The following is a 27,973-nucleotide window of genomic DNA, read 5'->3' as shown; positions in this document are numbered from 1 at the left end:
TGACATCCGCAAAAGAGACGTATGATCTCCAGGTTGCGAGATCATCAGCCGAGATACAATCCCTTTTAAATACCGATTTCCCCAAACACTTTGGAGAGCTGGTGTCCAGAATATTCAATGCTTCAAGCACAACTGGGATTGTTCATTTCTTTAAGGCTGTCGGGTCTGGTTTCGTGTCCATATTCCAGACTGTCTTCGGAGTCATCCCATCAGCCATCCATTCACTCTTTTCCAGTGTGTTTGGTGGCTTTCCAATTATTTTGGCTTTAATTGGCGGACTACTACTGCTATTCTTTCTGATTCGCGGTGGTTGTTTTTTTCCAGCGACACAGAGCAATGGAGCCGCTCCCGTCAACGCCGCTGTGCCGTGAACGCATGGTTCGGATCTTCGGTACACCTTTGCTGGTGGAACTGGAATTTGACTGGTCATTGTCATTCCGGCCTCTACTGTGGTGCGTACAACCGGTGTTCCGCTGCATATGGTGTCTCTTTGAACATCTGCCTATGGTCTGTCTTGCTGTTGCACCGACATCTCCTGTGGACCACGAACTGCTGATGTCCCCGATGAGGGTTCATACACGGTCATGCCCCTTGAGACTGAGGTTGCTCCGCGAGGCCACCTATGAGCCTTCTGTTATTCGATCTAACATGGATGAGGACGCTACAGCGAGTGTCGATACACCGATGACTATGGCTCACTTCTGCTCTGTGGATCCGTTTGTCCGTCCAGCTCTCGATTTCACTTCTGACGATGTTGACTCATTTTTGAGATCCTTGAATGGTGACTTCGATGACATTCTTCATGACTGCATATAGCACATAATTTGATGAATTCGCTTGCCAGTTCCCGATTCTAAATCAAAGAAGCAATTATACTCAAAGTTTGCTATACTTGTCATGGTTGATATTAAAGTCTCTGAAATGTTTTTTTTTTTTTTTTAAACAAATTTTATAACACAGCATTTATTTTTTCGTTAAGTTTTTGGGCTTTTTAGTTCAGTAGCAGCTTTTTAGCGACTGGGCTTTTCTTTACCTTCATCTAACCTGTTACGGCAATGGGGAGGGTGTAGTGAATCCTAGTTTGTTTTAACGGGTTAACAGGAGTTAGCTTAGCCGTAGGCTTGTAAACTCGTGCCCCCGTCACCCAGTGACTTTTAACCTACTTAGCTTGCTCTGTCTTAGTCCATTTAATTATTTATTTCCTTTAAAATGGCGGCCTTGTTTATAGTTATGCCACTTATTATGGGTTCTATTATCAGTGTCACTGCGCCAAGGCGTCAAGATCAAGCACGAAAGACAAACATACAGTAGGCATTCACACTTAGGGATTTTCCCTCTCTATACTTTCGAGGGATTGTTGATATTAATTGCCATCCCAAGCATGCCTGTTATCTATTGTTATGAATAACACTTATGTCAGGGGACCTTGTAGATCTGTATAAATACAACACACTTTTAGACAGATAATCAGAGGGATTCCGACCAGAGGGCATCGCCACCATCGCTGATACCGATGCTGTAGTCATCTTGACCCTGATCCAGTCTTCGTGTCCCTGCGGCGTCTGAGATAGAGACCTCATTCCAAGGTAACGAGGGTTGGGGGCTCCTCTCATGGACACGGTTTTGGCAGATTAGGTTTTACGAACCCAGCTCTTCCTTTTTAGGTAGGAGGTTAGACCTACTCTCCTTAGGGTATTAGGGCTTATTCCATCTTTTACATATACATATATTTCTTTCATATATTGCATAATGGTGGGGGTCTTTATAACAATGACTCTCCTCTTTACAATACTGTTGCTTGGTATATTCATTATCCTAATCATTGCAGTTCATGCAATTTATCACAAATTGCAGTTATGTTGAATAAAAACTATTATAACTTTACTGCATCTGTGTTATTGCCTTTGTTTGTATGAGACATAATAAATCTGTGAGAAAAGGGTAATTTCCGTTTAACCACGACAACCCTGAGATATTGTATTTTGAGTCCATGCGTAAGCGACTGCTACAAATCACCTTTTACTATTGTGTTTTTGGTGAGGTACTGCTAGTAAGCCGGTAAGGTTTGGACAACAGTTACAAATAGTTGTAGGAAGAGACTTAGGGGGTTATTCTAACTTTGGAGGAGTGTTAATCCGTCCCAAAAGTGACGGTAAAGTGACGGATATACCACCAGCCGTATTACGAGTTCCATAGGATATAATGGACTCGTAATACGGCTGGTGGTAAATCCGTCACTTTTCCGTCACTTTTGGGACGGATTAACACCTCCTCCAAAGTTAGAATAACCCCCTTAGTCTCCTACAAACGAAAGTACTGTCATCCTGAGACCAGCAGTCTTGCCCAGAGCAAGAGTCCAAACTACGACAGCACAGATGGCTCATCAGGATATGCAGGCTACACCCCAGCTCCCTTTGTGTCACTGTCTAGTGTCAGGTGCAACCAGCCCAACTGTCAAACTGACCCAGGCAGGGAATCCACAAACAGGCAGTCACAGAAAGGGTATAAGCAAGAAAATGTCCACTTTCTAAAAGTGGCATTTCCAAACACACAATCTTAAAATCAACTTTACTAAAAGATGTATTTTTTAAATTGTGAACTCAGAGACCCCAAACTCCACATGTCCATCCCCTCCCAAAGGGAATCTACACTTTAATCAGATTTAAAGGTAGCCCCCATGTTAACCTATGAGAGGGACAGGCCTTGCAACAGTGAAAAACGAATTTAGCAATATTTCACTCTCAGGACATATAAAACACATTGGTATATGTCCTACCTTAACCATTCACTGCACCCTGCCCTTAGGGCTACCTAGGGCCTACCTTAGGGGTGTCTGACATGTAGGAAAAGAGAAGGTTTAGGCCCGGCAAGTGGGTACACTTGCCAAGTCGAATTTACAGTTAAAACTGCACACACAGACACTGCGGTGGCAGGTCTGAGACATGATTACAAAGCTACTTATGTGGGTGGCACAACCAGGCCCTGGCACCTCTAGTGCACTTTACTAGGGACGTATTAGTAAACCAAATATGCCAATCATGGATAAATCAATTACATACACATTTTGTAAAGGAGCACTTGCACTTTAGCACTGGTTAGCAGTGGTAAAGTGCCCAGAGTAACAAAAACAGTAAAATCAGAGTCCAGCAAACATCAACAACCTGGGGAACAGAGGCAAAAAGTTAAGGTGAGAAAAGTCTAACAGGTGCCCATTTGCAGATGGCACTGTGGGAAACGCAGGTGCTTCCCCATCTTTTTGCCTACAGTGAAGATGGTGTGAACTGTGTGCTCGAGTTCATCATCGTCCATGTTATTTTGTTGGTCTACTAGCGAGTAGGCACGTGTCGGGGTGGCTCTCTTTTCCTTCGATCGGCAGACCTTGGCAAAGTGGTTGTATTTTCCGCAGGCCGCACACTGTTTTCCTTTGGCAGGGCAATTCGCCACGTGATGAGGGGGCCCCCACAGTACCCACACGATTTTTGTGGTATTTCAGTCTTCATGAGTGTCTTCCTGGGCTTGTCTGATGCAATGGCATTTATGGTTTCTGTGTTGATAGGTTTGTTGAGGACGGCTTCCATGTGGGAGGCTCGGGCTTTTGATAGCTCTTTGTTCCTCCCCATCGTCAGGATGTCAGTGAGGGGCTTTCCTGGTTCTTCTAGGATGCGTTTCCTAAGTTTGGTGGAGGCACACCCTTGAATGATTTGTTCTCTTATCTCCTCACCCTAGTCCGCGAAGCCACACGTGCTTGCTAGTTCTTTGAGTCTGGTGTGGAATACATCGAGGGACTCACTCTCTTGCTGTCTGGCCTGTCGAAAAATGAACCGCTCGTAGTCTCGGTTCACCATGGGTGCAAAATACGCATTGAGCGACGTTGTTAGTGTATCTTGGGATCTGCCTCCATGAGTGTCTTGGATATCCGGTGCAGCTCTTTCCCTCCTAGATGTAGGAGCAGGGCTCTCTTTCTTTCATTCTCAACATTCATGGCGTCGAAATACAAGGTAACTCTCGCTACCCAGTCTCTCCATCTGGAGGCTTGAGCTGATGGGGCCCCTTCAATGATGAATGGCTCTATGGGAGGAATATTTGTCATGATGGGCGGCCCTTTGCTTGTTTGCTGCCTTTGTGCACTGGCGTGTCGGTGCAGGTGAGTGTTGTGCCTGGCTTGGCTTTTATTGGTGCTCCCTCGTTTCTCTCCGAGCTAGAGTTGATGATCCACCTTGTGATCCTCTTGCTTCTGTTGCGGCCTGTATCAGCTCGTGCCACTTGTTGCTGCCCACGTGGTCCGACAATTGCACAGCAGCTGGCGATCCCGTCCCTCGTCACCAATTTGTAGTGTTGCCGTAGCAACACTGAAGCACACTCCCTGTTGCGGAGGTAGGGCGCGTAGCCCATCAATGGCTGAGCGCCTTTCATTTGGACTGGCAAATTTGCAGGAAGCAGTAACGGAGACCACACAGTCAACTAGTTTCACTCGCGCTCCGGTGGGCAGCACTGACCCCACACCCCTTCCGGTCTCGCTATTTATTCCTTCTCGTGCACTGACCCGGTGTCGGGCGCACCTTGGCGGAAACCGCAGGAGTGTTCCTGTCACACCCCTGACGGAGCTCGCACATGTGGCTCTCCCATGGCGCACAATAAATGCGCTATCGCACACAACCTTACAGTTAGGATTCGTAAAACTGCTTTTGCGTTTGGTGCTGGCCTGTCGTGTATTGATTCCAGAACCAAACGCATTGGCCCTGCGGACTGCCTTCCCTCTGTTGACCCCGTTGGGGACCTTTTATAAAAAAGGATGCTGTTGATGTTGATCTTCACTTGATTCTCTTAAGGTACCCGGATGCAGTCTCACCTTAAGGATATTTGGGGCCCTGGAAAGCAACATTATGGGGGCCCCTGTTTGAAAGATTTTTGATTATCATTTACATTAATTGCTTACTCAATCCTATGTTAACTAACAATATTGAAGTATATCTTACATTGTGGGGTACAAAAAGGTAAAAAAATAAACAGAAGTGAGCTAGAGAGAAAGTTCACTTTTCCTGCCTCTAAAAAGGTGGGGGCCCCAGGCAATTGACCACTTTGCCCTTGCCTTACAATGTCTCTGTCCAGGCAGTCTGAATTTGAGTCACTGAGGACTCTGAGAAAGTAACGTATTTTTTTTTTAAGCCGAATTTGAATAGGTGCCCGTTTCTCCTTTATAAAAATCCTTTTGCAACGCAGAATAAACCTTCTCTTTTCTTTAATAGCGAGTATCTCAATGTAATTTCACAATTTTTAGTTTTGATTATTGATTTTCTGAAATTCTTTGTTATATTTCTCCTATCTAACAATGATTTAACATCAGTTAGGGATTGCAAAAATAGGATCTTCTTTTCTATTTCCTCAAGGATTGTTCTAATTATTATCATACTAGTTAGTGACGTTTCCATACTCAACACCGTCCAGTTTCTGCACACTTTGTTGAGATACAACTGAAGTCGCCCACAAACTTTGGCCCATCTACAAAGATTATCATGATCTTCCTCACCTGTAAGTTTACAGGGATAATGTTTGCCTGGAGACAGTTCGTTAATAATTTCTCATCTAATTCAGTCCTACTCTTCCAGCAGTAACTGGAGTGCACACACTCTTGCTGGTAGTTCTGATTCCAAGGTGAGAATGCAAGGGGCTCTTTTATGATCAGAGTGGACATAATATGTCATTAGCGTGACTTTATATTTAGTTATTTATGTTAACCGAGACAAACTAAGTTTTCTATGCAGTCGTTATGACAGATTACCATGCGGCCTTTACCACAAAGTACCTTTACCAAGCATGCCGTCACAACAGAAATGTAAGTATATATCAGGTAAGTAAAAAAGCTTAGGCATATATATACTAAAAAAACAAAGGTTACAGGGATGTTATAGCTAGGCTCACAATTCAAACATACAAAACCATAGAAATTCAGCAATTATAGTTAGAGTTATTTCAAGTAACTATAACTTGTGCCCTAAGGTAACTATAATTTGCACCCCTACCATGCACAGTTTTCTCATCAATAACTTTACTGCAAATTGCAGTGATATTATCAATGATGTTATAGGAGATGTTTCGAGGGATGTAATATATGGGGTAGTTAACCTGGGATAGGGTGTTAGGGTATTCACACTGACTCATTTTCTTTATTTTTGTATTTTGTTTGAGGACCTGGATGAAGTAAAAAAAAACAAAAATGGCTGCCAACACTTTGGGGTTGAAGTGTTGCCAGTCAATCAGATACAAGCACGGACACTGTTGGATCCATGGATCCTCCGCATCTCTAGATATCCTTATTTATTTTTCATTTAATATCTCTGCAACTACTAAACAGATTTACACCAAATCACAAAAAGCACGCTTTCTGACAGAGTTGGTGTAATTCTGTCCAGCGGTTTGAGCTGTAGTCAGGCTCAAAATCCCTATGGTAATTAACATGGGAAACACACTTTTTTGGTCCCTCTTTTTCTCTGTCCACATTTGATGAATCACCCTGAAATGTACATGCATAATAAGACACAGTAGGATACTCTTTTGTAAAATTTCATGAAGATTCGTCAAACAACGCAAAAGGTATACGCAAGTCCAAAAACCCTCTACCTATGGAAACTAGGTCCTAACTGTATCTATCTACTGGCGACCACTATCTATCTATCTATCTATCTATCTATCTATCTATCTATCTATCTATCTATCTATCTATCTATCTATCTATCTATCTTTCTAGGGGTATTCGGGTGGTAAGGGTATCTTTAGAGTTTATGGTACGTAATGGTATTTGGGTGGTATGGGAATTTTTAGGGTGGGTTGGGGTATTTGGGTGGTATGGGAATTTTTAGGGTTTAGGGGTGGTTGAGTGTAGGATTGTTGATTGAAGATTGATAATCTAATATATATATATATATATATTCACTAAAAAAACAAAGGTTACAGGGGCGTTATAATTAGGTTCTGAAAATACTTGTACAACACCATAGAAATTCAGCAGTTATAGTTAGAGCTCTTTTAAGTAACTATAACTCGTACCCTAAGTTAACTATAACTTGCGCCATATTCGTTGCAGTGATAATATCAAAGATGCATACAAGATCTTATCAATTATGTAAATATGTGGAGCCATAAGCTAGTTGTCTTAGGGAGTGAGTTATAGATACTTGAACTGAACCTGAGGATGGGCTCTAAAAACAGCTGAAAGGTGACAGAAACATCGACAGACTATGAGCTCTATAGGGCAGTACTGACTTGAGATGAAGAAAGACATTGGATCCTCATTTTAAAACATCAAGAAGGCTTGATGTCCTCCAAGTTCTATTGTTTGGTTATTCAGCTTGCTTGTTTTGTTGTGTGGGTTTTCAATTTTGTCCACATGTTTTTTTGTTTACGTTTTTTAGAAGAAAGGTCTGAGGGGGTTTGGTTGCACCACTCTAAAAGACTTACATCGGGTATTTGTTTGTTAATTGCTTTTTTTCTACATACAAATTAAAGTATTGAATAATTGTAAAAAAATGTGTCACTCTCCTTTTTGAATTTTGTAATGCAGGGCATCAAGTAGGGGGTCAACTCATTAATAGATTTCCTTAATGTACAAGTAGCATTTTGTTGATTTTGAATGAGAACTCAAGCAGAAAATAAGCAAATATATCCCAGCTGAAGTGAAAAAATACACAAGTGATAGCTTTTCATAGTATTAAAATATTTTCAGCAAAAGAGTACTACAGAAGGTGATAGCAACGAGTCCATCTTGCACGAAGCTAAGCCAGATTCTAGCAGTCAGTGCACAACAAAAAGTTGTTCTTCATTAGGAAGAGATTGCACACTTGGATCAAAAAGATTATAATGGCTGCAACACATCCTAATCTGGCTTTGCAACAGCAAACATTTTTATGCAATCTAGAAAAAAGCCCTTTCAAATTTGGAAACATTTGCCCAATAATTTATATCTCCAAAACCCTCTGGTGGATTTTCCTCTTTTTGGTGTTTAACAAATCAGAAAAATAAGGCATTTAAAAAAAATAATAAAGTGCTGTTGGATTTCCTTTGTGTCACCTTTCTTTCTTTTTTAATTTCTTTGATACTTCTAAATGCTTTGCGTTTGTTCCTTTGATAAAGACAGACTGCTCAAAGTCACAGCTACCCAGGGTTGAGCTAAGGTTTTACAAACAAACCTGACTGGACCCAAAACAGGTTGGTGAGCTTATGTCATGGAGAGGTCACACAACCACACTATATAATAAACCACATTTGCTCACACTGACCTGTTATCTAAAGGGAGAGGACTGGATTTGCTTGTCTTGAACCAAGTATCCTCAGAAGTGACCTCAAAGATCATTTGACTGACCTGTTGGTTGAGCTACAGGGACACAGCAAGCACCCAGATGCCTTCCCTGCAACTTCCCACCTGACCAGCATCAACTGAACTTTTATGAGCCCTGCTGCTTCTGTCTCCTGCAATGAGTCCTGATCCTCAGGACCTGGACCCTTGACTGGCATGAGAATGTGTACTTCTCCTACTTCAAAACTAAGCTACTGGTGAAAGCCCAGAAGTTTGGGGCCTTCAAGAGTGAGGTCCTTGCATCAGCAATGGTCTCTGTGTCTTTCTGTATCAATGCAAAGTTCTGAAAGTGATCTGATCTTCGCGACAAACATCGAACACATGTGTCTTCCACCAACACAAAGGTCCAGCGGCTCCCTGACCCTCACATTGACAATTATTTCCTTGCAGCCCTCACCAGTTGCAAGGTCCAAGGCTCTTAGCGTGGACTTGGATTCAAAGAAGGTAAACTTTTCACTGTTACAAACTGGGTTCTCGTACCTGACACATACTCCCTTTCGGTTGGCCTGTGACTTTGACCTGGTCCAGCGTGATCAGAAAAACGAGAGTCACGCTTTTTGGTGCTCTTTTCACCTGAAACTTTAAACTTTCATAACCGGTTCTACTGACTGGATTTTTTGTCAATTTGGTGTGATTTTATTTCTTACAATTTATTCTACTTTTCCAAATTGGTTTAGGATATTACTTCTGTTGTGTTTTCACTTTATTACTGTTTAACTGTTGCATAAATACTTTACATATTGCTTCTAAGTTAAGCCTGACTACAGTAGAGCCAAGGTATCATAGGTTTAAGCACATGTTCACTTAGTACGTTTGGTGGTTTAGCCTGACATAGACTGTGTTTTTTTACTTGATTGAGGCTCTCATCCATCTCATCTAATAACCCAGCTTCTTAAAATTTCCTTAGTGGTACATTTGGCACAGCTAGGTGCAAGCACCTTTTTGACAATGTAGCATGAAAATATATTTGTATCATTGGTAAAATGTGTCAAAATATTTGACCATATTGTTTGTGCTGCATTGTGCTGTTTTTAGTTTGTGCTTTTGTCTTGCATAATTGCCCACATTTTATTATTACATTTTACTGTGGCTATTTTATTGAAATATATTTGAACTGTTTTATTGAGTTATGCCCTGCTATGTGTTTATTATGTTGGCATTTTGATTCTTTTCCATTTTTCAGCGGTACTTTGGCTGGAAATTAATTTAGTGATGTCAACAAATGCAGATACATTGCCGTACAAAAACAGCACATCACTCTAAAGTTCCAGTGAAAACCACTCATTTAACACTGTCTAATGTGCAAAACATCACTGATCTGACTCTATTTAAAACACAAATCACCTAAAAAATATGGCAGCAATCTCTTCAAACAGTGATTTAACAGTGTGATCTTTCTGTGGTGCTTTAGCTTTATCTGATATTTAAACATGAAACTACAAACCAAAAGCCAGATTAATGAGAGGCTTGTGCTGGGACTGAGCTATGAACAGTGATGCAGGATCAGCAAAATGCATCATTTTAAACGGCTTGCGTATGGGAAAAAGTTGTGCCAAAAGCAGCTGCACCATGCACAATATAATATATATACAATGTAAGCATTCCTGCACAAAAGCTGTTGTAAATGTAACACAGTCATAATTATGGGTTTGCCAATGTGTCACGGCTCATTGGGAAGTGCATCGTAAAGAATGAAATGCACCATAATTGCTGTGCATCAGCAACCAAGGTGCAGGAAATGACACATGGCTGTGGTATAAAAACTTGAACATCAAGGAATATTTTGGCAAGCTCAACTACGCCATGGAGGTTGTGAACCTATAACTCAGAGTTGCTAGGAGGCCACCACCATCACGTAGGCAGTGAAGGAGGATGAAATATGTTTATGTTGCCTGCAGCAATGTATTTGTACATGTAGCTGCACCTTACTGCAAAGCAAACTATCATGTGTGGCATAATCAGCCATGTATTTGTGCTGAGGAATGCAGAATACATTGAAAATGAAGTAACAAGGAGAGTTGAAGCTATATCTCCTTGGTATGACACTCCTGGGAAGGTTGCACTTCCTGGGGCATTTCCAGGTTTACTTGGTAATGTAAGTCTGAAAATGCATCTAAGACCATGGGAGTTGCATGTGTACACCGGGTGCAATGGTCATGGAACCTCTCCCGGGTGCTGAGTTCGGCAATGTAGTTATGATGCAATTCATCACTCGAGATGAATGACTCCTCACTAGGCTCTGCATGGTGGGCTTGGGTGGCAAAAAAAATATCATAATAGATTTAGTTTGGGCGTGTACCATTTTGCGTTGTGCAAAGGCCACGCAACTCATTTAACACATACACGGCAGAGTGCATGAGTGTCTGTGCCACTACATCAGTTGTAGGACATTGGCTAGCTTTGTGTCTAACACATGGATGTCTGAGCAAAACATGTTGAATATTGGAAATACACCAGATGGAATTTCAAAATCCAGTAAATCTGCAAGCAGTGTGGGATATACACTGGAGTATGGGGGAGCCAGCTTGTCTCAGTGCTTCCCTTAGTGTGTGTTGCATCTGTGATACATCACATTGTAAGAATAAAGAGATTGGTTAGACTAGAGAGTACAATAGATTGGGCCAAAGGGCCCAGGAGCAATTTTTAAATGCACATACGACTGTGGGGGACATCCAGGTGTGTACCCTGGCAATAGCTGTGGCAACTAATGTGTGATAATACAGCTCATGATTCCTGCATTGCTGTGCTGCCATGCTGCCTGCTGTTCCCCCACAAGTTATACACATGCATTCCTTTAACCCAGACTCACCCAACAGGTATTTTGCTGGGCCACCTGTCATGAAGTTACAGACACATACAAGACTTCAAACTCCCCACATGTCCCACCTGGACACTGCTCTCTGTCACACAAATCTGGCAAGTGGTGCCGCACCAGTCCACATCTCTACCAACTACCATGCAACACGAGGTATTCTAACCCATTTTGGACAAATTCCTGCATCACCACAGTTACCTAATTAGTCATGAATATCAGCTGTGTAGTAGTAGTAATGATTTTCAACCCACATTCAGCATTAGATCTTTATTTCTAAAGGGTGTTTCAGAGTGTGTACACAACTGACTGTACATTGTCTGTCTGACATGCACCCTGCTAGCTAACCTGTTCAATGTTGGCAGTGAGCCCAGGAGCACACACAGTACTGGTCATCCTCTGTATTCATAGAGCCCCCATCTGCCCCTGTGACCCTAAGCTGTAGGTCAGCTTTTATTGGAGGCATCCATTTCCATAACTGAGCTACACCGGTGCTGCTCCAGCCTTTCATTCCTAGCAGCATTCCCATTATTTAAGTGAAGAGCTCAGCTCCAATAAATGGTGACAAGCACAAACTAGAGTGATGCTTTTTGGTTCAGAGTATCATTCATTTTATAACTTTCGTAAGCACCTCAAGACAGTTTCATCTGTTTTAATGTCCACCCAAGATTACTACAAACCACACAAGGAAGTCATTTTTATAATTCGACTCATTACTTGACAATAATTACTTTGTTCCCCTCACACTAAAGTGTCACTCAAAAAGTCACACCTGAGAAGTCGAAATGTTACACAAGCGCACTATGATCACTGAAATTTGACACATAAGCAAACTAAAAACTCGACAGCTATGTGTCCAGGACCAATGGAAGTGGCTGTGTGATCCTGCATTTCACAGTTCTCTACAGTAGATCTCACACATTAGGCCAGTTGCATGGGTCAGAACCTGCACTTCGCCTCTGTGGCACAGTGCATTACACCAGTAAGAAGCCGCACATCGATGCGAATGTGTGGAACCGATTGCAGAAGTGCCACTGGGCAGTGCAGTCATCATGCATTGGCCAATTGAGTAGCAATGCATCATAACAAATGCAAGATACAGCCAGGAAATGACGCAATGGGTGTGGAAGGTTGCATACTAGTAAGTGTGCAAGTTACTTTCCCTTTCTCGTACAGTCTGCTAGTTTGTGCTTGGTGTTGAGGTGTTCCGGAGAGTAGCTGTGATTGATTTGTATTTTGGTCTTGTTGGTGTCTGATTTGTCCCTGTGTTGTGAGACTAATTTAGCTTTTGTGTCTTTAATTGTTGTATTATCTTTTTATTGCTGGATGGTTGTCTTTTTAGGGGTTTTGTAATTTTGGGGTAGAGTTTTGTTAAGGCGTGTTTCTTTAGGCTTTTGACTGTCAAGTAGGGATAGGGACATGTCAGGAAGTGGTAGGGGGAAGAACTTTTCAGAGGGATGGTTGGGTGGGTTCCTGTGGCTAGTAGTACATTATCTGCCTATGATGCTGGCCTCTAGGGCTAGGGTCAGCCAGGGTTATCCATCCAGAGTATGCAAGGACAGGTGAGAGTGTGTCTGCTATTATGTGAACATGTAATTTGGGCAGGATTAAAAAATCAAACTTCGTTCAGCAGATATGGTGGCACAAGAACAAGATCTTGTGGACCTGCTTGTACTGGAGATTGGCTGCCAAGTAGGTATGTACATATGTACCATCTGATTGTTATAATGTAGCTATAGCAGTCATGCCAAACAGTAGTAGTACATTATTTGACTTGTTGTATTTTCACTTTGCAGCATGCAACATCCAACATATGCATTGCCGTGATTTAACGTAAAACATTTATTCTATCCTAACAGAACTTTGTGTGCCTCAGAGTGCCTACAATAAGCCAGCATAATGCAAATCAGTGGCAATAGCTCGGTTCTCACACTATGGGACAAGGAGAAGATTAATGGGCTGTGGGTGATAGTATGCAATGCAAATGCAAGGAGTTATGAGCATTTCCTCTGTTAACATACACGACTGACCAGGTAATGCTCCCAAAATGACAGAGCACCACCATTGATAGCTAAGGAGAAAATATATTGAGAATCTCCATAAATGTAATATGTTTCATGTGTGCTGCATTGTGCTGTACACCTACACAGTTTCATATGCCTCTGATACATGTAAATGGGCAGAAATGTGGGACTTACAAGAAAACATACAATATATCTGCTTACAAGGCAAGCATCCTTGTGCAACTTTGAAATGCACATTAAATTTCTGCTAGCCTTGACCCTGTGCAACAGTGCCATTAAAAATATGATATGGGATTGATGATGTCACATACAGTGTATACCTGTCCTTTCATATCACAGCAATACTTCGTTCTGCCTAGGGTCAATGGTGTAAGCCATGTGTTGTGGCACAATGGGGCCTGACATGATGCTAACCAGCATATTTTAAAAACATCACATGCTTGAAGCACACTTTTGGCATATGATGAAAATATACCTCTGACCTTCAACATCTAGCAAGCCCAGCCCTTCAAATGATTGGCTGCATCACATATTATTACAATTTATACATGTGTGTCAAGAATGTTGTATTTATTTTAAATACTGAGAAGACAGTTCTTAGCATTTAATTTTGACTGTGAGTAACTGCACTATATATAATTTAATGTCCAAGTCTTTGGGGGTCATTACAACCCTGGCGGAAGGCGGAGAACCGGCGGTAAGACCGCCAACAGGCTGGCGGTCTTACCTTGTGGAATTATGACCATGGCGGTAACCGCCATGGTCATCCGCCGGTTCTCCGTTCCGCCCGCCGGCCTGGAAACCTGGGTCTCCAGCCCGGCGGCCGTCACTATGCCGCCGGCGGTATTTGGACCCAGCTTACCACCGTGGATTTCCAGCTGTTTGAACCGCCATGAAATCCATGGCGGTAAGCACTATCAGTGCCAGGGAATTCCTTCCCTGGCACTGATAGGGGTCTCCCCCACCCCCCACCCCCACCGGACTCCCTCCCCTAGCCCCCCCACCACCCCTGCCACCCCCCAAAGGTGGCAGGGCCCCCCTCCCCACCCTGACCCCCAACATCACTTCACCCATACCCACACGACACGCACGCAGGCACCACCTACATACTTACACGCACACACGCCGACATACATGCCTACATCCACACACACAGTCATACACGCACACCCACATTCAAACATACACGCACACATCCATACAGATATACCCACAGACATACACGCACTCATTCCCATACACACAACACCCCCGCAGGCATACACGCACTCACACACCCCCTCTACATACACACACGCACACCCCCATGCACGCACACAACACACAACACCCCCCCCTCCCCTCACGGACGATCAACTTACCTGGTCCGACGATCCTCCAGGAGGGGACGGGAGCCATGGGGGCAGCTCCGCCGACACCACACCGCCAACAGAACACCGCCACGGCGAATCACAGGACGTGATTCGCCTGGTGGTGTTCTGTTGGCGTTGCGGTGGAGGTGGAGCAACCTCCACTTCCCCGCCTCCCGCCAGTATGGCTGTTGACGGCTCTCCATCCGTAAAAGGACGGAGAGCTGCCAATGGTCATAATAGGCCGAGCGGCAAACCGCCACCAATGGCGGTCTTCCGTACGGCGGTCCCTCGGCGGTCTTTAAAAAAGACCGCCGAGGTCAAAATGACCCCCTTTGTCTTCTAGGTGGTCATCTCCCATACACCCAGGGTGAGATGGACAGCTTCAGAGACCTCAATGCTACCAATAAGTGTACAAAGTTTATGTATGTAGCATTTTGATATGCGTGTGTGTGATTTACATGAATTGTAAGATGGTGATGTGTTTTGGGAGGTACCATTCATCTACCACTAATTTTCATTCAGTGTGCCAACACAACGGAACTCGGCCACAGAATCCTTTGTAATGAGCAAGAAGGCATGTCATTTCGAATGTATGGTCAATATAAGCAGGCCCACGTACTATAAACATCTTTAAATCTGTAGTCAGATTAGCATAACTATCTCCTTGATTATTTTGGCACAGGAACCATCATCTGCTGAATACTCTGCAGGTGTTCAACACCAGCAAATTTGGTTGTACCAAATATAGCACAAACATAACTTATCATGTTTCAACATATGTAGCAGTAAAGTCTATTGAACTTTGTTATTCTTGTCTGAGCAGGTTTATGTTGTGTATGTGCAAAGGTGTGTATGACACAGGTGCTAATGATGTGCAATATTAATACACAGACACTTAACAAATGTGAAAAGGAAGATATCACAAAATCAGAGTAATACTAAATGTGTGTCAATATGCTACATATATTCCTTCATCATTCAGCATACTATGCTCATGCATGCTGCATTCATTTGGGCTCTTGTGCAACATAATTCTAGGGTGACTGACCATAGGTGTAGCAAGATAAATCTGGGAAGAAACACTGAAAATGTATGTAGAACCATACCTGTCCCTGTACCTGTATGTCAACTCTAAAGCAAAAAATATGGAGGACAGCACTAGCAGGGTAGCCATAAAACTCACTTTATTTTGACTATGATAAATGTTGAAAATGTTGTTGAGACAGGGCTAAGTTATCTGAAATCATGGATTTCAGCCATGTCAGAAATTACAAAACATGGCAACATGGGTAAACATGGTGTTGTCTTATTCATTATCATAACGACTGACTGAAGCACTTTGTCCGTATGTATGTACACATGGCAGTTAATTGGTGATCTTGTTAAATAGGTCTTAACTGTATGTCAGCCTTGTAATATCTGGCAATGTGTATATCTATAAACACTTTTAGCTACTGCAATTGGTGTAAAAGCTAAGGAGTGTCATTAGGCCTCAAATCATCAAATCACAATTCGCATTGTTTTACCAGCTCCACAAAAGCACTAGTCCACACATGGTTTGGCGTTTTAATCCCAAACTCATTCCCTCTATATACTTTAAGGTCCATTTCTTGTAGGTATTCAAACAATGCAAGGTATATCATTAATTTGCTACACTGTGAAAATAGTTCAAATGCAGGAATTCACTTACTGATCGCCTATGTTAAACTGGGTAGCACCAACATAGTCAACCTGCATCATGGTGCAAGGTTTCAAGCATTCAATGCCACAAAGTTTATATACAGATGAGTACTCAAGCATGCATACACAGACTACTTAGAAATACTGGCCCTCGTTATGACATTGGTGGTAAATCCCACTTACCGCCATGCTGACTGCCGCCAACATACCACCGCCGTGGCACACACACCAATCTGTCAGTATTCAGCCACAGACACAAATCCGCCAGCCCAAAGGTCAGTGATAAACTGGCGGTATCAAAACCCACACTGTTATGCCAACAGAACCCACATTATGACCCACGAATCACCACGGAGGACATTCAACAGCGGTAAACGATTGGCGGTACATACCACTACTCTCAAACAGTATACACCTGGGACCCATACACACACCACACCCATACCACTATTAAACACACACCCACACTACACACAACCGTTTACCATTACAAACCATTGCCAGCAGAGAGACATCAAGACCACTCACACTACCAGAGACATACACTATACACACCTATACACCACTCACGCACCCCAGATCGCACACCGCAACACATTACTGTAGGAAGGTAGCCTCTTTCTAGCCTTGTTACCCCCACTTTTGGCCTGTTTGTGAGTATATGTCAGGGTGTTTTTACTGTCTCACTGGGATCCTGCTAGCACTTAAGTAACTTACAAGTCACCTATATGTGTAACCCTCACTTGGTGAAGGTTAGGTGCAAAGTTACTTAGTGTGTGGGCACCCTGGCACTAGCCAAGGTGCTCCCACATTGTTCAGGGCAAATTCCCCGGAATTTGTGAGTGCGGGGACACCATTACACGCATGCACTACATATAGGTCAATACCTATATGTAGCGTCACCATGGTAACTCCGAACATGGCCATGTAAGATGTCTAGGATCATGACATTGTCACCCCAATACCATTTTGGTATTGCAGGGACAATTCCATGCATCTCCGGGTCTCCAGCATAGAGGCCGGGTACTGCCAAACTAACTTTCCGTGGTCTCCTCTGCATCTACCACTGCTGCCAACCTCTCAGACAGGTTTCTGCCCCCCTGAGGCCTGGGCAGCCTGGTCCCAGGAAGGCAGAAAAAAGGATTTCCTCTGAGAGAGGGTGTTACACCCTCTCCCTTTGGAAATAAGTGTGAAGGGCCTGGGAGGAGTAGCCTCTCCTGGCCTCTGGAAATGCTTTGAAGGGCACAGATGGTGCCCTCCTTGCATAAGCCAGTCTACACCAATTCAGGGATCCCCCCGGCCCTGCACAGCTGCACGGGCTTCTGTGCATTTTTTCAAGACTTCCTTTGTGCACAGCCTAGCCCAGGTCCCCAGCACTCCATCCTGCATTGCCCAACTCGCTGAGTTGGACTCCAACGTCGTGGGACCCTCTTTTGTTGCTCTGAGTCAACCGTTGTCCTCAGATCTTCTATGTGCCTGTTCAGGTGCTTCTGCGGGTGCTGCCTGCTTCTGTGTGGGCTCTCCGTGTTGCTGTGTGCCCCCTCTATCTCCTCCTCCAAGGGGCGACCTCCTGGTCCTTCCTGGGCCCTGGCAGCACACAAAATCCTTAACCACGACTCTTGTAGCTAGCAAGGCTTGTTTGCGGTCTTTCTGCGCGGAAACAACTCTGCATCCTCCAGCACGCCGTGGGACATCTTCTGACCAAAGGAGAAGTTCCTGGCACCTTCCGTTGTTGCAGAATCTTTGGCTTTGTCCACAGAGAGACAGCCCTTTTGCACCTTCATCCGGGGTTTAGTGGGCTCCTGCCCCCCCTGGATACTTGCATGACTCTTGGACTTGGTCCCCTTCCTTTAAAGGTCCTCAAGCCCAGAATCCATCTTCAGTGTTTTGCAGTCAGTTGTTGTTCTTGCAGAATCCCCTATCTCGACTTGACTGTCTTTCTGGGGTAGTAAGGTAAATTTACTCCTACTTTTCAGGGTCTTGGGGTGGGGTATCTTGGACACCCTTAGTGTTTTCTTACACTCCCAGTGACCCTCTACACACGTCACTAGGCCTGGGGTCCATTCGTGGATCGGATTCCACTTTTGGAGTATATGGTTTGTGTTGCCCCTAGGCCTATTTCTCCCTATTGCATTCTATTGTGCTCTACAGTGTTTGCACTACTTTTCTAACTGTTACTTACCTGATTTGGTTTGTGTGTGTATTTTTTGTGTATTTTACTTAAATCCTAAGGGAGTATATCCTCTGAGGTACTTTTGGCATATTGTCACTATAATAAAGTACCTTTATTTTTAGTAACTCTGACTATTGTGTTTTCTTATGATACAGTGCTAAGTGAAATAAGTGGTATAGTAGGAGCTTTGCATGTCTCCTAGTTCAGCCTAAGCTGCTCTGTTATAGCTACCTCTATCAGCCTAAGCTGCTAGAACACCTCTAATCTACTAATAAGGGATAACAGGACCTGGCACAAGGTGTAAGTACTACAAGGTACCCACTATAAGCCAGGCCAGCCTCCTACAATTACCCAACACACCCTCACCTACATACCTCACAAAACACCCATGGCACCACAAAGACACCCCCATTTCTCAGAGGAGGAGCTAAGGGTCATGGTGGAGGAAATCATCAGGGTAGAGCCACAGATATTTGCAGCACAGGTGCAGCAGATATTGATAGCTAGGAAGATGGACCTATGGCGGAGAATTGTGGACATGGTCAACGCCGTGGGACAGCACCCGAGAACTAGGGATGACATCAGGAAGAGGTGGAACGTCCTATGGGGGAAGGTACATTCCATTGCAGCAAGACATCAGCTCTCTGTGCAGAGGACTGGCAGTAGTCCCCCACCTCCTCCCCCACAACTAACAGCATGAGAGGAGCAAGTCTTGGCATCCTGAGGGCCTGGCTGGAGTAGGAGGAGTACTGGACTCTGTTAAGTCAACTCTACTACTATTACCCCCCTACCTGCATGCCATCACATACCCCCACCTTCACCCTCACTCCCATCACTCCACCACTTCCCACAAACCCCACCATCACATCTCACTCAACCCAATGCCAAGCCCTGCATGCTCTACCAATGCATGGACACCCTTCACAGCCCTGCATGGACACTCATCACTAAAGCATGCACACCATAGAGAACTTATCATCCCACCATACACCAACGTCCACAAGTAAAAGCTGCAAAGGCAAATAAAACTAAAGAGAGGGCAAGTCACGGATGTACAATATGTCAGACACTGAAACCATAACACATCATTTACATCCCCACAGGTACCCCAGCCAATGTCAGTGGAGAGGAGGAGCCAGCAATATCCAGTCCCCCCACAGAAGAGGCCCTCAGTGATTACAGGGACCTCTGGACAGCCGGTTACCCAGGCCCAGTCACACACCACCACAGAGCCTCCCCCATCAGGAAACACCACCACAGCACCCACCCAGCGTATCCACACCTCTGTCCCCAGGACAAGTCTCTCAGCAGTGTGTCCACCGCTACAGGGACCCCAGACCACACCTCATACCCAAGACAATCAGGGACCTGGAGTCAGTGGCAGTGGGCACATGGTTCAGAGGACAGAGGCACAAGCCAACAGGGAAACTGGGAGGACTGTTGTGCGCCAGGGGGAGGACAGGCCCAGGGAACCAACTATCCAGGAGACACTTGCAGAGATCCTGGGAGCTTATCAACATTCCCAGAGCACGATGGGCCAGATCCTGGACAATGTGCAAGAGAACAGGCAGCTGCAGGAGGGACAGTACCAGGGGATCAGGGTGGACTTGCAGGCCATCAACAACACCCTGATCTCCATAGCAGGGGTGCTGGCAGACACGGCCAATATTATGAGGAAGACAGTCACACAACAGCGGGCCCCTGCCACTAGCAAGACATCTGAACAGCCTTCCACCTCTGCTGCCACTGGTGGCCAGGAGGCCTGCCACAGGACTCACAGGCCACCAGCACCCCTCCCCCTGCAGAAGGAGAACCACCCCGCAAATGTTCCCTGTGATCCAGACAGAAGCCAGAGTCACTTGCCAAGTCCTCTGCCAGGAAATTAGATTCTCCTGATTGTCACCCTTGTGTCCCACTCTGTCACCATGTCCACCTTGAATTGCCATTGCTTCCCTTCCTATGTACCCTTGGACAAAGCAACTGTGCTACAAACAGACTTGAACAATACCCTGGACTTTCCTCCATCATCACCCCATACCATTGCACTTGCCCCTCTATATTTTAACACTTCAGTAAACACCCTTGGAAAAAACAGTTTGGAGTATGTCACGTTTAGCAATTATGTATTCATTGAAACAGGTATAAACATTGCAATTCAACTGTACAGAAAATGAGCAAAGATTAATGACCTGTAGCTGGCTGCAGTGATCACACCATGAGTATATGTGAGGTCACTAACATCTGCAAAATGAATTGCCAGAGGGAACAGTAAGTGGGCATAGAGGTGGGAAATATCAGCATGCCAGTGCCACAGAAATTCAAACAAATGTCATTGAAATGTGAAGTAACACTTGCCTACCTGTGTGTCATTGGAAGTATTGTCTGATGACTGATGTTCTGTTGTCCTCATCCTCTGCCTCCTCATCCAAACCGTACACAGGGTCCACTGCTGCCACCTGGGCATCCCCAGCCTCCTCCTCCTGCAGGAATGGGACATGGCATCTGAGGGCCAGGTTATGTAACATGCAGCATGCCACCACTATCTGGTAGACCTTCTTGGGTGAGTAGCTCAGGGATCCACCTGTACGATGGAGGCACCGAAACCTGCCCATTAGGAGGCCAAAGGTCTTTTCAATTATCCTTCTGGTTCACCCATGTGCCTCATTATAACGTTCTTCTCCCCTTGTCCTGGGATTCCTCACAGGAGTCATTAGCCATGAGAGGTTGGGGTAACCTGAGTCACCTGCAAAGATTGAGGAACAACATTTAGCCACACACTATCCCTTATGGCTCACACCATACCCATACAACAACATGCACTGGGTGGGAACCAGGGCTCACCTATTATCCACACCCTGTGCCTCTGTAGTTGGGACATCACATTTGGGATGCTGCTATTCCTCAGGACAAATGCATCATGCACCAACCCAGGAAAGTTAGCATTGACGTGAGAGATGTACTGGTCCGCCAAGCACACCGTCTGTACATTCATAGAGTGGAAACTCTTCCGATTTCTGAACACCTGTTCATTCTGGCGGGGGGACAAATCCAATTTGAGTTCCATCAATCGCCAAACTATGTTGAGGATATGGGGATATGTCCCTTTGCATAGAACCCAGCCTTCACTGGGGCCAAATCTTCAACCTGGGGAAAAACAATGTAGCTGCACATGTGTTTAATCAGGGCAGACAACACTCTTATCAGCACTATTGAGAACATTGGCTGTGACATTCCTGCTGCCAAGCCCACTGTCACTTGGAAAGGACCAGTTGCCAGGAAATGGTGCACTGATAGAACTTGCACAAGAGGGGGGATCCCAGTGGGGTGACGGATAGCAGATATCAGGTCAGGCTCCAATTGTGCACACAGCTCAGTGATTGTGGCCCTTTCAAGTCTATAGGTGAGGCTAATGTGCCTGTCCTCCTGTGTTGCCAAGTCCACCAAAGGTCTATACACGGGGGTATGTCTCCATCTCCTATGTATCCGCAGCAGTAGGAATCTATGGGGTAAAAGAGTGAGGATCAGGTCACAAACTGAACAATGGAGCTACAACAGAACTTTGCATGCTGTTAACTTGTAATGGGTGATTTGTACAGTATGTCCTAATTTCACCAGTGATGCAGCAATTTTCCAGGGCCTGCCCCCGTGAAATGGCATCCACCTGTCCAGTGTGGAGGGACAGGTGGAAGTGAGGTAATTCTGCTGATGTTGGGTGCCGTTGCGGGAGGCGGTCAGGAACCTCCGTGCAACTCCTCATTGGTAATAATTGGGCCCTATGGTTTACCGTGGCCAATGATGATTTATGCCGGCGGTGACGGTATGCACTGCCACGGACGTGACTGCCATTTTCTATCATATCCCTCTTTTGCTACCTGATCTTCCAAAGGAGAGGACCTACACTGCATGTGCTGCTGTGACCTGTGTCTGGAACCTACCATTGCCCGTGTGACCGAGGAAAGATCCCCAGCCTTCACTTCGGAGGAGTTCCAGAGACTGGTGGATGGGGTCCTACCCCAGTATGGACTGCTGTATGGGCCTCCAGACCAACAGGTGAGTACACTGTGGACACGATGCATGTGGCATGAATGCATGGAGTGGTGTGTGTGAAGGCCTTGTGTAATGGGGGGCTGGTGGATGTCCTCTGGGCGGCATATAGGTTGTGTTCTGGGCCAATAGTGATGGAAACGGGCATGGTGGGCCATGCCTCTGCAGATCAGCACCCATCAAAAGAAGGGTATATGCCGTGCCAATCGTCAAGGAGGTGTGGGACCCTGGGGGTCTACGGCAGGCAGAGCACCCACTGTCGCAAACGGTGGGAGGACCTGAGATGCTGGGCACGGAAGATGGTGGAGGCCCAGCTGGGGGTGGCCTCCCAATGAAGAAGGGCTGCCCGTCGAACCCTGACCCCCCTGATGGCCTGCATTCTGGCAGTGGACTATCCTGAGCTGGGTGGGCGCTTGAGGGCATCACAGCAGCCACAAGGGGGTGAGTACAGTGCCCATCATTACAACTTATGCATGGTAGGGTGGTATCCGGGTGGGGTTGTGTGTCACTTTCAAGATCCTCATCCACGCCCACAAATCCCTCCACAACACCGGCCCGACCTACCTCAACGAAAGAGTGAACTTCCATACTCCCACCCGCAACCTCCGATCAGCCGACCTCGCACTAGCTACAGTCCCCCGCATCCATCGAACCACCACAGGAGGCAGGGCCTTTTCCTACCTCACCCCCACAACCTGAAACTCCCTCCCCACCAACCTCTGCAAAACCAAAGACCTCCTACTCTTCAGAAAAAACCTCAAGACATGGCTGTTCGAACAGTAACCCTCCCCACTAGCACCTTGAGACCCTCACGGGTGAGTAGCGTGCTCTATAAAATGTTTTGATTGATTGATTGATTGAGTTGGTGCCCCTAGGCCAGGCCTGACATTGCAGCATAGGTTCCTTGGTGGCTAGGGTTCTGGAGGGATTATCCTGCCTTCCTAGGTCGTAGGCATCCACTACTGATCAGGGCTGCTTGGGTCCCTGATGTGCTACATTTTGCAGTGTGTGCCCCTCCCCATGCATTGGCTGCTAACTAATTCTCTGTTAGTGCTATGGCATATTGCATAGGCCTGTTCCCTGCGTGTGAGGGGGCTGTGTATGCCAATGGTGGTGTTGGTGCAGCCATTGACCAAGTGTATCCTTTGTCTGCCCCCCACTTTTTGTTTTGTCATCCTATCCATATGTGCATTAGCATCATCTGGCGGAGGAGCTGAGGCACCGGCGACAGAGGCAGCTGCATCCCACAGGGCCCAGGAGGCAGAGCCCACTGATGCTCAGGGCACCAGTGGGACGGAGGGTGAGGGGAGCACCACGGCGGAGACTGGACGGGACAGTTCTGACACAGATACCTCCTCCAATGGAAGCTCCTTGGTGGTGGCGGACACTTCTGTGACCACCTCAGCTACAGGTACATCCACCACCCCCGTACCGCACTGCCCTCCCAGCAGCCCCTCATCGAGTTGCCGATGTCCGCTCACCCTGGAGGGTTGGCATCTCCTTCGCCCCAGGCACCTCAGGCCCTGAACCTCAGGCCTTGCCCCAGTTATCCCTGCTGTCCTAAGTGAGGAGGCTATTGACCTCCTGAGATCCATCTCTGTAGGGTAGTCAACCATCGTTAATGTCATCCAGGGGCTGGCAGTCCAGATGCAACAGACTAATGCATTCCTGGAGGGCATTCACACTGGCTTGGCGGCCCAAGAGAGATCGATCCAGGCTCTGGCCTCCTCTCTGATGGCAGCCATTGTCCCTGTTTCTACAGTCCCCCCTCCAACTTCCACTACCCAGTCCCATTCTCCTCAACCCCAACCCATCCCAAGCACACTGGCAGACGAGCATGCACACAAGACAACAGCCAAGAGTGTCACAGGCAAACACAAGCACCACACTTCATCCCACAGGCAATCACACAAACATCATCTAGTTGCACACACACCAACATTCACTGTTTCTACTGTCTCCCCCTCCTCCTCCTCCACCACCTCCCACCAAGTTCCATCCACACTCACACCTGTATGTACTACATCATCATCCACTACCAGCATCACCATGCCAAGCAGAACACACACCTCACTGGCAGACACCTCCACAATAGTCATGCACACGTCCCCTGTGTCCTCTCCCACTGTGTCTGACTCCCCTTCTAAAGTACACAAATGCAAGCACTCAGACACCCAACAGCCATCCACCTCACAAACAGCATATATCCCATGCGCCTGCACCCAAAAGCAGCAGACAGATTCCTCCAACAACCATTCCCTCTTCCTCCACTCCCATTCCTTCTCCCTCTTCCCGCCCCAATGTCCCTAAAAAACTGTTCCTATTCACCATTGACCTTTTACCTACCCCTCCCTGTACTAATATCCTGCACTGATGACACTCATATCATACAATGAGTCTCAGAAGACACAAACATCACCAACATTTGTTATGTTATGCTGTTGCCCAGAATGCCCACCAGTATGAGACAGTAATCAGTCATACGGAACATCAGTAGATGTTAGTGAGTGTAATCTGCAACATCTACCTACCCCGTTTGCCACACAATTAGGCCTGAAAACCTCACCCTCCAATCATCCCAGATATCTGACCATCATCCTGCACACCTACATTACCCTTGCAATTCATATATCCTTATTTCACATCCACCTGATTATGCATATGTTGCATAGTCATACTTCTCTCCTTCTATTTCCCTCTTCCTACCTGTGACACCATTCCCCAAGGCCTAATCACATTTAGACTGTAGTACACCAATTCTGTCTAGCACAGCATCTCTGCATAGCTGCATTACAAGTGTTAAACTATCATACACAACAGTGTGTGACTATTACACCCCCTACCTTGCAGCACACATATACCTCTTTGCCTCCTTGAGATACAATAATGTCTCCCCGTTTAGAGACACTGTCAGTTCAATCTGCACCATCGCACCTACAAGATGCTATACTGCCTGGACCCCATATAGCTCACACACCATCTGCGCTTCCCAAAAAAATCATGGCCCTCTGCTGTGCATCACTTGCCTTAACTCCCACCCCCAAACTGGTCTCTTATATGGTAGCCAACACCATTAGTAACCTCACCCAGCACATGAGAAGACTTATGTGCAAAATGGCTTAGTTCTGTACACCTGGCTCTTCAGATGATGCTACTTGGTGAGCCAGCACAAACCCAGCACCTGAATACACTATTGGATAAGAAGTTAGTGCTGTAGGCAAAGCACAGTACTGAACATTCTATTCCATTCCACTTTTGGCTGTGTAGCCCCAAGACAAGCACACTTGTTAAATGGTGCAAGGGAGCCAGCATTGTCAGTGACAAATCTGCACAGTTTCCAATAGCCTTCATGATATGCTACTCTACTCACAGTTTTTTTTATTTGTTTTTTGGGATTTGTAGTTCAAGTCTATCATGTTGTAGATTAGACCACAAGTCCCAAGATTAATTTGACAACCTGGACTGTACCAACACAGCAAGCATAGATGGCTGAAAGTTAGCAGAGATGGTGATAAACATATGTGACAAGGCAATTATTTCACAGTTATGTAATTCATTAATCCATATGTGAGACATTCCTGCCCTTCCGCATACACACAGTGCAGCAAAGTGACTTGTGCTGCATTGTATTATAAATCTCTTTGATATGCCCCATGAGCCCTTGTCACTCACCCTGTAGTTTTTTCTTGTCCTCAACCATAACGCTGTCCTCTCGGGCAACTCTTGACATCAACTATATTGGGATGAGTGATGCCATATGCTCTTCCAACGGGTCGAAATCCTCCTAGACATCAGGTCCCCCTCCAGTCCTCATGGCTGCCTTAAGGTTCTTGGCCAGTTTCTCTTTAGACTTGCGTTTATAGTCATGTCACCTTTTTCCTACCACAGCACTGTCCTCTTCGTTTCCCCAACATTGATGATTTTGTCCAGTATGGATTTCCAATTAGCTTCCTTCTTCCCTAATGGCAGTTTGGAGGTGACAAAGAGAAGGTTTTAATTTTTTGTCACCTCAGCTATTAAAATTTGGTTCTCCTTCTCACTTCCTCTTCCTTCTCTCCTTCTGTCTGATCATCTTGTCTTGGGTTAGGATTGTTGCCCTCCTGACTTGTAGAAGGTGCTTCCTCCATTTTTGGAAAATGTTTGTTCTGCTGTTCTGCCTGCTGTTCAATGTTTGGAAATACATTATTTATTTTTAAGCTTCCTGCCATGTAACACACTCTTAAGTGATGCAAATCTGATTTTCAGCACTTAAAAGTGCTTTCCAACACACAAATCAGCTTTACATCACATAGGGGCCAGATGCCTTACAACACATTGTTTAATCTTTCTTAGAAAATGCATAAAATTTTTTGATGCACATTCAGAGATTGCAATATCGGCACCAAACCATTATTCCAGTGCATTCATGTTGCAAGAAAATGGCGCTGCTTAGCATACGTCTTTTTTATGCAAGCTGCTGCAAAGCATCTCACTCATAAGTATGCCCCCCAGTGTCAGGTTTTGACTGACACTGGATTCACTAATGAACAATTACATCATGTTGCTGGCTCAAAGTTCATTATCCATTTTCCATCCCAATTTTAAAGAAAACTGCTGAATTTAGTACATTGAAAGGAACTGCAACATCTACACTGTGGTTAGGTGAGTACCTTCAAGACTATGGACAATCCGCCAAACTCCCGACATGGTGGGCACCACTGTAGTGGTGACCTACCTGCAGGCCCCATTATGATTTTCCCACTGGGATGACAGGTGGAAACAAGCTTTCAGCCAGTCAGCTCAGTGGAAAAATGGTGGCAGCATTTTCGCTAGCACATAATTGAGTCAGCGGCAATGCTGCCTCCCACAGGGGGTACCTGTACCCCCATAATGCACACTGTCTGCACAGACAGTGCACATTATGAGGCCCTGTGGCACCCTGCACCTGTCCTCCACTAGCTTTTTCATGGCGGTTTCACCGCTACGAAAAGGCTGGCGGAGAACCAGGTTGTAATCAGCAGGGCAGTTCTGTGTGCCTCACCGCCCTGGCTGATTCCAACCTGCACCTCCAATCAGCCCATTGGGATCACCAATTCCCGCGGAGACAGCAGTCCCCTGGCGGTCAGGACTGACAGGGTCGTAATTTGGCAGTCAGACCGAGGTTAGAGCGGCAGACCCTGATGTAGAGATCTGGCCTGGGACCAGGGTTCAATTCCCACTTCAGTGGGTCTTGGGCTCAATTCCCTTGGACCAGATAATTCTCGCCTCTGTGCCTAATCTAATAATGGGTCCCACTCTGTAACTCTGGGCAATAGCTTGCTTAATCTCCACAATGGCCCTGACAGCGCTTGGATGCCTGGCTTCACCCTGGGGGTGCCCAGGAGTGGGCTCCTCACAGGGAAAAGCCAGGAGGGGTTCCACAGCGGTATGTGTACAGCGCCTTGAGACTCTAACAGGTGAGTAGTGCGCTATACAAGTGCGAAGTTTACAGTTTACAGCAGCGGTGGTCTGACCACCACCGTGGGTCTGGCGGTCTTAGGACTGCCAGACTCTGAATCA

This window comes from Pleurodeles waltl, chromosome 5, assembly GCF_031143425.1.
Source record: "Pleurodeles waltl isolate 20211129_DDA chromosome 5, aPleWal1.hap1.20221129, whole genome shotgun sequence".
Lineage (NCBI taxonomy): Eukaryota > Metazoa > Chordata > Amphibia > Caudata > Salamandridae > Pleurodeles > Pleurodeles waltl.
This window is presented reverse-complemented; position numbering follows the sequence as displayed.